This window comes from Pinus tabuliformis, chromosome 5_2 (assembly GCF_031772625.1).
Source record: "Pinus tabuliformis cultivar Carrire ecotype Pingquan chromosome 5_2, CPIR1, whole genome shotgun sequence".
Classification (NCBI taxonomy): domain Eukaryota; kingdom Viridiplantae; phylum Streptophyta; class Pinopsida; order Pinales; family Pinaceae; genus Pinus; species Pinus tabuliformis.
In genome coordinates this window covers 375,703,453-375,715,948 of record NC_142306.1, presented here as the reverse complement: position 1 = coordinate 375,715,948, position 12,496 = coordinate 375,703,453, and positions in this window count along the sequence as shown.

Here is a 12,496-nt window from a genome sequence, read left to right as displayed (position 1 = left end):
AGCAAGTTATTGGTCTTGTTGATATGGAGAGCTTAGTTGAGGTGGAATGACAATGTATTTACTGGTAAACCTATCATTAATCTGGGAAGTGACAACGTAGCCATATAAGGAGGACCAACATTTGCAAAGTCAGGAGAATGACTAGGATTCTCGTTAAAAGGGGTTTCTTTATCGACAACTTATTCCATTGTTGCCATTAGATTCAAATTATATAAATTTATTACCAATATTAATAATTCAAAATCCCAATCCACACCTAAGGTCTGTAAAAAGTAAAAAACAAGCAAATAACATGCACTAGTAAATCTAAGGAGGCAAACCATGCAAACAAACTTTTCACAGTGAAATCACTAGTTGGTGATGAAATCCAACGTCATAGAGATAAACGTGAAAAGTTGCTAAAGATAAATTAGGTGGAACCATTTACGCAGACAACCTACTTAGTGTACATGATCTGGTGCAAATAATCTTCACTTGTGCCATCTCAAGTGAAGAATACCCTCCAAAAAGGTCTAAGTGAGTCTAGTCAATGTTTGTTCCAGGTATATTAGAGACTTCCCTTCGCCATCACCTTGGGTAATAGCCTTAATATTATGGTCTCTAAGGTTACCACTTAAAACAATTTAACTGTGGGGGACATTCGCAGATTAGACGTACATGCAAGGGAAAGGTAACAAAGCTCAATCCCCTTGAAAGTTACTCAACATGGTTAACCAAAGGTTTACTTCCAAGTCACTCCCAAGTACCTTTCAACACCATTTTTTTATACATGTAAATCACTCTACCATAACCAATGAAGTGGGGTTGATCACTCCATTGGGTACGACTTGATCTTGTTCTTAACTCCTTTGTAAGGGGAGCTTCCAAGAGCTAAATTGTAGTAAATAGATTACTCATAATAGAAAAATTCTAACATTTGTTTGCAACTTTGGAACGTTAATTCACTTTCCTATTCCGAAGCCCTACAACTTGATCTAATGTAGGCAGAAAAGAGCCTTAAAATAATAAAAAATTATAGATTGATTATAAGAGTTGTTACTTACTCAAAGGTAATGGACATGAAACTAATGGAACTATGACTTGACACAAATCCTAATGCATCGAAAATGAAATTGTAATCTCTTCTTTTCAATGAATTTCTAATTGAAGTAAGGAAAGAGTCTTTTCAAATTTTCAATGGAAATGTAAAAGACTCTTAAATCCAACTATATTCCTTTTCCTAAATGCAGATGTCAAATTTCAAATTACCCAAATACTAAAATTAACTTTTAAAATTTCACTTTGCCCAATAAGTACAAAATCAAGAAACTTTTCTTTTTTGACATACAATCACTTGAAAAATTAGAAAATGCAAGAAGAAACCAATAAACACTAAAATGAATTTTCCCTATTGAATGTTATGATTTCAATGCAGTCAAGAGTACAATTCAGAAACACTTTAGCAATGGAAGGAAAAATAAATTTTCGTTTCATCACTAGCATAAGAAGAACTATTTGTAAACAATACTCATTCTTGTAAATTATTGTTTTTCACTCACAAAACAATCTTTCACAAAAGAGAAAAATAAACAAAAAATATAATATGATCAAAAGAAGAAAGACAGAAAGAAAACAAAGAAGGATCGACTGATATTTATTTTGATATAATGACCATTCACCAGATGAAGCTTTACCCTAATTTTCAAAAACAAGAAAATTACAAGAAAATCCTTTCACAACAATCAAGCAGATTGATTGAGACTCAAAGAAGGTACAAACAAGTGTAAATAAATAGGACAAATCAAAATCTCTGGACTTGATGAAGAGAGAACTGTAATTTTCAAAAAATTCAGGTATGTGCACAGGTCGTAGAACAAACCAATGCACATATGCACTACTGCAAAGGGATAAATGCACAGAAATATGCTTTGTGCCTAAAAACAAAGTGTGCACAATGGGAAATTTTTAGAAAAATAAAAACAAGCCAAACAAATCATAAAATCTAGACTTTCAATATTTTTCAAACACTTAGAGAGGGATATGAGAAAAGGATCAAAGGTCAAATCAAAGACAATAATGGAGAGTGAGACATTCCTGATTGGAGTTGCCAATTTGTTAGGAGGACTAATCCCTCTTGCAAGCATGATGGATCTCCCTAGATCTCAAACAAATTATAGTAACATACAAGAAAATAATTGCTACCTATCCTTAGCTTATGATTGATTGAAACAAAAAATTTGAGAAGATCACATACGAGTTTAAAAAAATTCATGTTGAAGTCCCTTTCATTTCCTTCGACGATTAGCTTCTCCTTGATGCTCTAGAGATAGTTCCAACACTTTCCCAGCTTCTCCACGATGTTTCGAAGGAGATCTACATAGACAGAAACACACAAAGGATCAAAGCATCTAGTGTATAGAATGAAAGATAAATGAACTATTTAACTTAGCATATATCATAAATTGAATAAAAAACCAAACATAACCTATGTGAGTGATCAAGGAATCCCACAAATGATATCAAAACATACATGATTAGGAAAGAATAATTTCTTTGTATTAAATAAAAGGGAGAACAAACTTACAACATCAAAGCCTTGATGTTACAAGCCTCTTTTCACAATCTCCAACCCTCTAGGCCAAGAGGGGGAAGTTTGGGATCCATTTCCCAAGGGATGAGATCCAAAAATGGTGGGATAGGGGTTCCATAAAGAGAGGGAAGTAGCTCCATGATGGGAGGGATTAGGGATGAATAGGCATCCATTCAAAAATTGTTAGTTGGGAAAAAATAAACTAACAATGATTCTAGACTTTAATTTTTATTTTTACTTGCATTAAGTCATGTGTTCAAGCCATAGTGGAAGACAAAATTCACTTATGCACAGTTTATAATGGACTCTTCTACGTATGCGTAGAAGTTGACTAGGGAACTCCACAGGAAGCCAAAAATACGTTTTTGAGCCTTGGGATCCATGAATTTCATTCTCTTTGGGATAGTTTGGATTCTAGCCTTGTAATGGGATTCTTTGGAACACATTGAAGGATAGAGAAAGATCCAAACTGATAGTCATTTGCCTAATGCGACAAAATGTCGTGTAACAGTCTTTCCTACCAGGTTTTATTGCTATAAATCTATCAAATGAGTTACAAGGAATCATACTAGAATATGTGGATTTATTTATCAAATTGACATCTAAAGATAAGCCCATTAAAGGAAAAGGATGAGGTTATTACCTCCTCTGACCTCATCCTCCCTCCCTCTCTCAAGGGTATTTTCAATTAGGTGCGTTGGGATAGGATTTTTACAAAGGGTTAGGAGTCTCAAAGGCACGCTACAAATATATATTTGAATTTGTACAAGCATGTGTGGCATGTGGATTCAACCATGGTAACCAAAGTCATATTGAAGGTGTACTTAGATTAGTGCAAACCCACCTAGAGTTAGGCCACAAAAATTATCTCTTTGAAAATTTGAGTCATAGGGTGTCGACCCATACACTTAGCCCTTAGAATGTTAGTTTTTTCTTAAGGTACTTATTTTATTTTTCTAGAAAATCCAATGTTAACTATTATTGTAGAAGAAAATATTTTGTACCAACTTTGTATTCATAAGGATTTTGTTTATTTAGATGATTTTTGTTTTTTGCGGGACTGGAAATCAGCTCAACATTGTTTGTTGATAAAATTTCTACAATTTTCATTCTTTTATGAATAGTAAATATTGTCTCGAATTGGAAGTTGGGATAATAGTTTTAGTTATTAAATATGTATGGAAATGATGAAAATTGGGAAAAGTTTTGGAACTTATGATAATTAGGAGGCTTGGTAATTGGATGGGAACCCGGTGTTGATATAATTTCTACATTTTTCATTGTTTGAGGAATATCTATTGTAGTTCATAGTTGGGAGCATGATCAATAGTTATGTTTATTAAATATATATGGAACTTATGAATATCAAGAGGCACGTTGGAACTCTAAATAAACACTCAATCACTCCCAATAGTATCATAGAAGGTGGTGACCTCAATTATATATTGAATAGAAATGAAGTATGGGGAGAGGTGTCCCACTCAAACAAGTTGGCCTAATTTATAGAAATAAAATGGAGGAGGAGGGCTTAATGGATATTGATCCCATTAAGATCAAGAAAACTTGGGTTAATATTTAGGAAAGAAATAATGGAATTTCCAAATGACTCAATCATTTTCCAATGCACTAAATATTAGTTGATACACTACAAAATGTTTGCTCATGTGCAAAGAAGGCTAGAATAACATACCATTTTTCAATTTGGCTCGAGTTAATTAATAGATAAAACATGTCAAAGGATAATTTTAAGCATAATACATATTAGGCTACAAAGAATGAGTTCAAATATTTGGTATATGAAAATTGTAAAAACAAGATAATCATGGGAACCATGAATCTACAAGAATTCAATTGGTAGCAAGTTTAGTAGTAATGAGAGAGAAAGATATCCTTTTTGCCTATGAAAGGTGAACCAATAGGGAAAAAAGGTTACATAATATTGAAGAGGAATCAAAGGTTGAATATGAGACATATGTTGATGGTATTTTTATTATGGATACCTCATAACAATTTATAGTCGAAGAGATAAATTTCAGCTAGATAAAAATAAATAAATAAATTAATTAAAATTAAAATTAAAATTACAGTATTAGGAGTCAAGATACTTGGCTCACTTTTGGGGGTCAAAACAATAAATATTTCCAAAAAAATTATAATCACAATATATCACAATGAAATATGGGATGTGAAATATTCCTCAATCAATTTATTAACAAGTTTCAATGGTTTGGAAGCTTTTGTGGTCATCATTTCTTCTCTTTTTTAAGGAACTAAATAGTTTAAATATCGGTAATATTATGAAGGTTCTCTCATACTTTCTAAGAATGGTTAATCGCAATGATAAAGCCCAACTATTCAAGGGAATCTCCTCTAAGGAATTAGTGTTGGTAATGTTTTCATTTGAAAAATAAAAGAGTCAAGGGCCCAATAGATGGCCCAATGAGTTTTATAAAAATTTACATGACATGTTAGTCCTCGATTTCCTTTACATGTTTTAAGAGGTTTGACAATATGGAAGGATATATAGAGTCCTCAATTCGAATTTTCTAACTTAAATTAAATAAGGTAGGCTCTTTCAAAGGTTTTATGATGATTAATTTTTGTAATTAAGCCTTAAGATATCGTATCAAATATTTGGGCTATGAGGATTAAAACAATTCTAACAAAATATACCGCCTTTGAGTAGTTCATATTCCTCAAAGGAAGATTGTTCCATAAGGCCATAGGTTATTATTTGTTTTCGAAATTGACTTCTCCAAGGCATATGATTACGTATCCTATAATTTTGTCCCAATGTTATTATCACATTTAGGGTTTTCTTATAAAGTTGTTAAATCATTGATGAATTGTGTAACCTCCACTATGTATGTGGTTCAAATATATGGTTTAGTCTCCCCATTTTTGAATCTTCTTGGGATTTGTGATAAGAAGACCATATTTCTCCTTATTTATTCATACTCATTACATAAGGGTTGAGTCAAACACTCCATCAAGTTCAGTTCATTCACAAGGAATTTTTAATGGTGTCGAAATTGTTGGTCACTTGATAATCTCTCATCTCTTCTTCATTAATCATATTTTTCTCTTTGGTTTGGGAGTTATTCAAGGGGTCAATGCTTTAAATGAGGCATTTGATCTTTTTATGTCTACAACTAGTATAGTTATAAAGAAAAATTCACTATGTATGTGAATGGTATATGAATGGTGGGGTTGACATTTTGTTTACACAAGATACACCTGAAAGGGGTTGTGGCTAGTTGAGTTATGGAGAGCTCTGTTGTAGCTATGTTGGACATAGGGGAGGCTTTCATCCCATGTCCGTGGATACTTTGAGTCTTACATACACAGAATTTGCAGGATCACCCTGCTAACGACCTATGTTTGGCCATCAATTTGGGGGTGGAAAGTCGTGGAATTAGTGAGCTTGGTATCTAACATCGACCAGAGACTTGACAAAAATTTATTTAGGAACTCATTGTCCTGATTTGAGATAATGGAATGTGGGATCCAAAAATGTACCCACACTAGTTCAAAAAAGAGCTTAACAATGGCTTCTTTTATGATACTCTTCTTACAAGCCGCCAGAATGGCCATCTTAGAGAATCTGTTAATGAACACGAAAACACAGTCATTACGATGCTTATAAGAAGGAAGTCTCGACATGTAATCCATGGAGATGGATTCCCAAGGTCAACTAGGAGTAGGCATAGGAGTATATAGGCATTGCCTCTTGATGGTTGGTTTGGAAATGACACAGACAGTACAGGATTTGATGCAATTCCCAACATCACGTCGAAGGTTTGGCCAATAAAAATACTTCTACAGAAATGCCACTATTTTCCATACCCTAAAGTGTCGAATGAACCGATTGTAGTGCACCTCCCAAATCATCTTGGCACGCTCATTTGAAGGAACACAAATGTGTCCCAAGTGGCATAACAATGCATCCTGGAGGTGAAAATTTGGAAACTTCTTACCTTCCAGGAGTGTTTGGTATGTGTTGCTGAATTTTGGATCGCTCTTGTAAAGATGCAACCACCCCACAGTTTCGTTCCCACAAGATTCGAGCACAGTGGTCAGCACCATGACTGGTGGTCAGCTGAGGCATTCTACAACATTATTGGTGCTTCCCTTCTTGTAATTAATGTTAAAATGAAATTGTTGTAGGTATGTGGACCTTTTCTGATGGTGATCCTTCTACAGCTTCCCATGTGTCTGTATGAACTGCAGGGTCAGTAGTTTGTGTGGATAATCATTTCCTCCCCGAGAATGTAATGCTGCCATTGTTAGCAAGCCTACACAACGGAATACATCTCTTTCTCATAGGTAGGATACTTTCGGTCTGTGTCTGAAAGTGTCTCACTGTGATATGCCACTGGATGCCCCTGCTGAGTAATAATTGCACCAATAACATAGTCAGAGGCATCTATCTCAGTCTCAAATGGTTTTTGTGGGTCTAGTAATGTAAGCACTGGTGCAGAGAAAAGGCAATGATTACTCTCGAAAAATGCCTTCTGTTAGGATTTAGACCAAAATAACTTTGCTTTCGCTTTGCCCTTGGTGACTTTAATTAAAGACCAAGTGATATGAGAGAACCCTAACACAAACCTGCGATATAAAATGGCAAGACCCAGAAATTTGCAGACCTCTATTAGAGTAGCTGGGACTGGCCAATCTCGAACGAATTGTATCTTGGTTGGGTCCACATGTACACCCTACTCATCAATGATGTACCTGAGATATAGAACTTGGGTCATGCCAAAAGTGCATTTCTCCAAATTGGCACATAACATGTGTTGTCACGGGATTTGAAGGAAATGTCGAATATGGTGGACGTGCTCTTCCCAATTTTGGTTGAAGATCAAAATTTCATCTAGATACACCACCATGAATGCATTGGTGAAGGGCCTCAAGGTGTCATCCATCAATTTCATGAAGGTTGCAGGGGCATTCATTAACTCGCAAGGCATGACCAACCATTCAAAAAGGCCCTCCTTGGATTTGAAGGAAATATACAACACATCAGAGGGTTTGATATGCACCTAGTGATAACTAGACTTCAAGTCAAACTTGCTAAAATATTTGACCCCCTTGAGCTGGTCCAGAAGGTCATAAATCCATGGGATTAGGAACCTATTCTAGATAGTGATCTTTTTCAGTACCGATAGTCAATACAGAGTCTACATGTCCCATCCTTCTTCTGTACAAATGCAATTGAGCTCCCACAGGGTGATGAGCTTGGCCTGATGTTCCCTTTCTGAAACAGCTCCTTGACCTGACAGTGTAGAGGTACCCCTGTAGGTGAGGTGAAAATTCCCTTGTAGTCCTCCAGGACCATGTCCATCTACTGTTGCTGTGTGGAGGAGCCCTATCTTGAAGTCGTGGCCACAAACTTCTTCTGGCACTGAGGGAAAATCATAAGGAAAACAAATTTCCTAGTCTGCGAAATGATAATATTGTATTACTTTGGAGTGAGCAAAGAGATGGCAGTAGGTGGGGCTCTAGTATCTTGTACAACTTATCGCCCAAAGTAATAATCACAAAGTGAGGTCTATACTCATGTATAGCATGTCGCTTCCACAAGTATGGTTCTCCTGATAATACATCACAAACTTCAAGAGGAGGAACATCACACAGCAGCTCATCCATGAAGGGCTTGAGGTTGTAGGGAAGGTGGCACTGTTGGCTGACGCTGAGATCTCATCCTTGGTGAAGCCACTCGATGGTGTATGGTTGTGGTTTTGTTGTAGTTAGTAGACCCATCTGCTTCATGACCTCCACTGAAATGAGGTTCTTTTGGCTCTTGCTATTGATAATGAACTGCAGTGGAGAACCCTTCATCCACATTTGTGAGTGGAAGAGGTTTTCCCCCTCCTCTAGATCTTCAAGTTCATTCTTCTGGAACTTAGTGCTAGCCATGGTGGCATTGGTCTCCTTGTCAATGATTTTCTTCCCTTGGTCATTCCACTTATCAGGTTTTGACTCAGAGCCAGAACATGCATCTGATTTGAAATCCTTTAGCTCAGCCACTAGTGATTGCTTGGACTAACACTCATTTTTATTGTGAGTGGATCTCTTATGGAGCTCACACCACTTTCCCATGTCCTTATTTGTCTTCATGGTGTTTTTATTTTCTTACTGCTTCGGCGGGTTTTCTTGGGTCGCCCTGCCTTGGCATTTTCCTTTGATATGTGGTTTGGGGGCACCTTTTCCTTGCTTCGTATTCGTAGATCCAAAGTCTTGCTTCTGCTGTTTAAAATTTTACTTAATATTGACAGCATATCGGTACGCTGTGTTGAGCGAGGAGATGCCCATGAACTCCATCTCTTCCTAGATGTACTTGTGTAGATAGTCGCAGTACTTGAGTATGAAATTCCGCTTAGAATCCTTGATACCTAGCTTTGTGTGAAGGGTATAGAAAATATTGTAAACTCCGGCACATCTTGGTCCCTTCCCGGTCATAGCATGGTCCACTTTATGTATTTATCTTCATAGTTCCCCATAGGGTAATATTGTTCTTTAATGGAATTTTAGAAAGAATTCCAAGTGGTGAAGTTGAAAATAGTGAGGATTCCCTCTCGTCCTTTTGTTCATAGTAGGTTTCCCACCATTCCTTGACATGTCAGGCAACTTTGAGAAGTGTAAAAAGTAATCTTTTCTTGATTGGAAAAGTCATGAACTGTAAAATATCCTTCCAATAAATCTAACCATTTATCTATGACGTCTTCATCTATCTGGACCTCAAATATGGGAATATCAAAGTTCACTTGTATATTAAAAGGAGTGGTGCCTCTGGAGCGGCTTCTGGATAAAGATGCATCGCCTGTAGGTAGTATTTGAAGGATCTAGGCAAAGTTATCCATCATTATGTTCCTCTATCACTAGAGGGATTCCTCAAGCAATATTTTGAAAGGATCTCCAACCCCCTCATCTTTCTTTTCTTCTTCCATGGGAGGTTGTCAGGTTTTACAAGATTGGTCATGTAAAGGTTCATCTTGATCGAGCCCTAACCCCTTATACCTTGACCTCGATGGGGACATGCAAATAAAAATAGAGAAAGAGAAGACCTCTCTGATACCACTGATCCAGACTTATGCAGGAACACAACAAAATACATAAATACCCATATACACAGAGATGCAATAGAAATAAAACTTCATTTCATTAATATCAAAGAACTGAAATATGCTTACTTACAGAAATAAAAATAAACTAGCTCGGGCAATGGTAGCTTATCTCTGAGAAGACATGTGGTGACTACATGCCTTTTAACTGTGTTACAATGAGGCTCAAAGGGCAATTTATTATTGAGAAATAATGAAAAACCCTAAACATCCAAAAACCTAACCCTAGGAGATGAAGCGCCAAAATTTTGGGCCCCGTTTGGGTAAATTGGTACATCAACTTCCCGAGGTCGTATCTTTGGCATACAATCTCCATTTGGCTATCATAATACATTTTTTATAATATATCGAAGAGGAGGCCCAAAGTTCATTAGGAAGCCAATTTGAGACGTTTTTGGTCTCTCTGTTTTCCCTAAAAATGTCTTTTAGTCCCTCAAAATGGTTATGGAAGCTTAGGACTTGAAAAAATGCAAAAGATAGTAAGTTGTACTAGAATTAGGTAAAATGAAAGAAACAATGTTGGGGGTCCAAGTGGAATAGGTGGATTGCCACCAATATCCACATGGATAAAAAAATACCTCTAAAAAACACTTTACTTAACCCCGTACCAATACAAACTCAATACACCTTCCTTATTTAAAAAGACCATACTTTCACTAGATATTGTACATATACATTTTTTCATTAACATTTTTTTATACCACTTTATATTTTCATTAATTTTGAACTCTATTTTTTATATACAACATATAAAAACCCTTTACCCCCTATTATATGCTCAATATATTATGTCATTTTTTCCTCAATGTATATCCCCCAATATGAACACATGTGATACAGTATTACTCCCCTAGTGAAGCCCCCATATATAAATTTATTCACTCTTAATTCACATTTTACATTTTATTATATTAACCTTTTCCATAAGTTCACTTTACTTATTTTTCTCTTTTACTTATTTTTTGTTATAAAAATAGCTTCTTCACTTTATTATTTATTTATTTATTTTATTTATTATTATTATCTTCATTTTAATATTTAATATTTTATTTATTTATTAATTATTTTTGTCATTTTTATAATTTATAGTTTTATTATTGTTGTTTTTTTTATTTATTAATTTAATAAATGGGGAATTACATACTCCCCCTCTTCAAGGAATTTCATCCAAAATTTAATTTAATCATATAAGTTATAAGTTATTTATTTATTTACTTCATTGTCTTCTAAAAAACACTCTCTATTTTAACTAGTATAAGGGTCACCCAAGTGACACAAGAGGCATACAGAATTATATCATAGCATAAGGGGATAGCATGATTTCTGTCAATCTTTTTTTTCCCAACTTTTAGAAACATCCTTAAAGCCCATCCGTTTATACTAGATTCCCAAAGATAAAACCTCATCTACGCTACGGTAGGCATGCATTTTGGTACTCATGCACCTGAAGAATCTCAAAGGAATAAACAAAAACCCCTCTATAACTCATAGTCGGTATAGCCTTAGGTTTATACATTCGATCGACAAATCCATCGCACTATTGGACATCACAACTCCAATATTAGGCACTCAACCTCAAGATGGTCCCATATTCCATCAAAAATTGTATAAGGAGAAAGAGGCACTAGCATAAGTAGTTGTTTAAGTTTTTCCTCATCCCATAAGGTGTTACATATTATTCGTTCTAGGTATGGTCTCCCATGAGATCATCAAATAAATCATCGTTGTAATCCCTCTGATGGATTCTTTATCAATAACCACCTTACAAAATTCAAGCCATGCATTTATTATAACATCATAATCTAATAGAAAATAATCCACATACCAACTATTATATGTTATCATAAGAATACACCATCATTTTTATTATCACATCCTTATTGGTAAGTAATTGCATGCTCATGTGTGCCATCAATATACATCTCATTATTAAAACTACATGCAATTACCACAAGTCCACACAATATTATAAAATTAACATATATTTATAAAATACATAGCATTGCATCAACATAATAGATAGATCCACTTGTTAATATACCATTATAACTATGATAGTCATCTCAACACAGACCACATATAGAGTAACAAACACCATGAGCATTATTGTCATGATTCATTGAGAATCATTGATCTGCAAGTGTGCATCAGGACCGTTGATAGATGCCCACTCTTTACTCAATGTGCTTGATTTGTTTTTTAACATAAAATTTAAGAAAATTCACTCCAATATAAATTAACCATAAATATAAAACTTTATTATATGCCACCATATATATAAGAAAATTTTACAAAATGAAATGAAAATAAAAATATTTTCAATATTTTTTGGAAAAATATTTAACAAGAAAATGTTGCAACACCCATTATTTGATTTTTAGCCTTTTACATAGTTTTATGATGTGGTAGCTTCTTAGTTTATCCATGTCCTTTTGATGATAGTGAATCAACCATGGGTTTAGTATTTATTATTAAAATTGATTTTCTTAATGCTTATTTTTATTAATACTAAAAGTTTGTTAGGTAATTTTATCTATTTTGAGGACAAGGTTAGAGGCAAATGATTCCATGTTGAAATTTAACTTTAAATAGTAACCCTTGTTCATCCATATCATATCTCAACAAAATATGCTACCAGTGGATGCATTATAGAGTCATTGCAAGTTTTTAGTCAACTGATGGTTTTTCAATAGTTTTATTTTCTGTAGTAAAGTTGGAATAAACTTAGAATGTGAGAATTTTATTTTTATGTCTTTTTATGAAAAAAATAATTTATCTATATTATTTTTGAAATCGTTTTGAT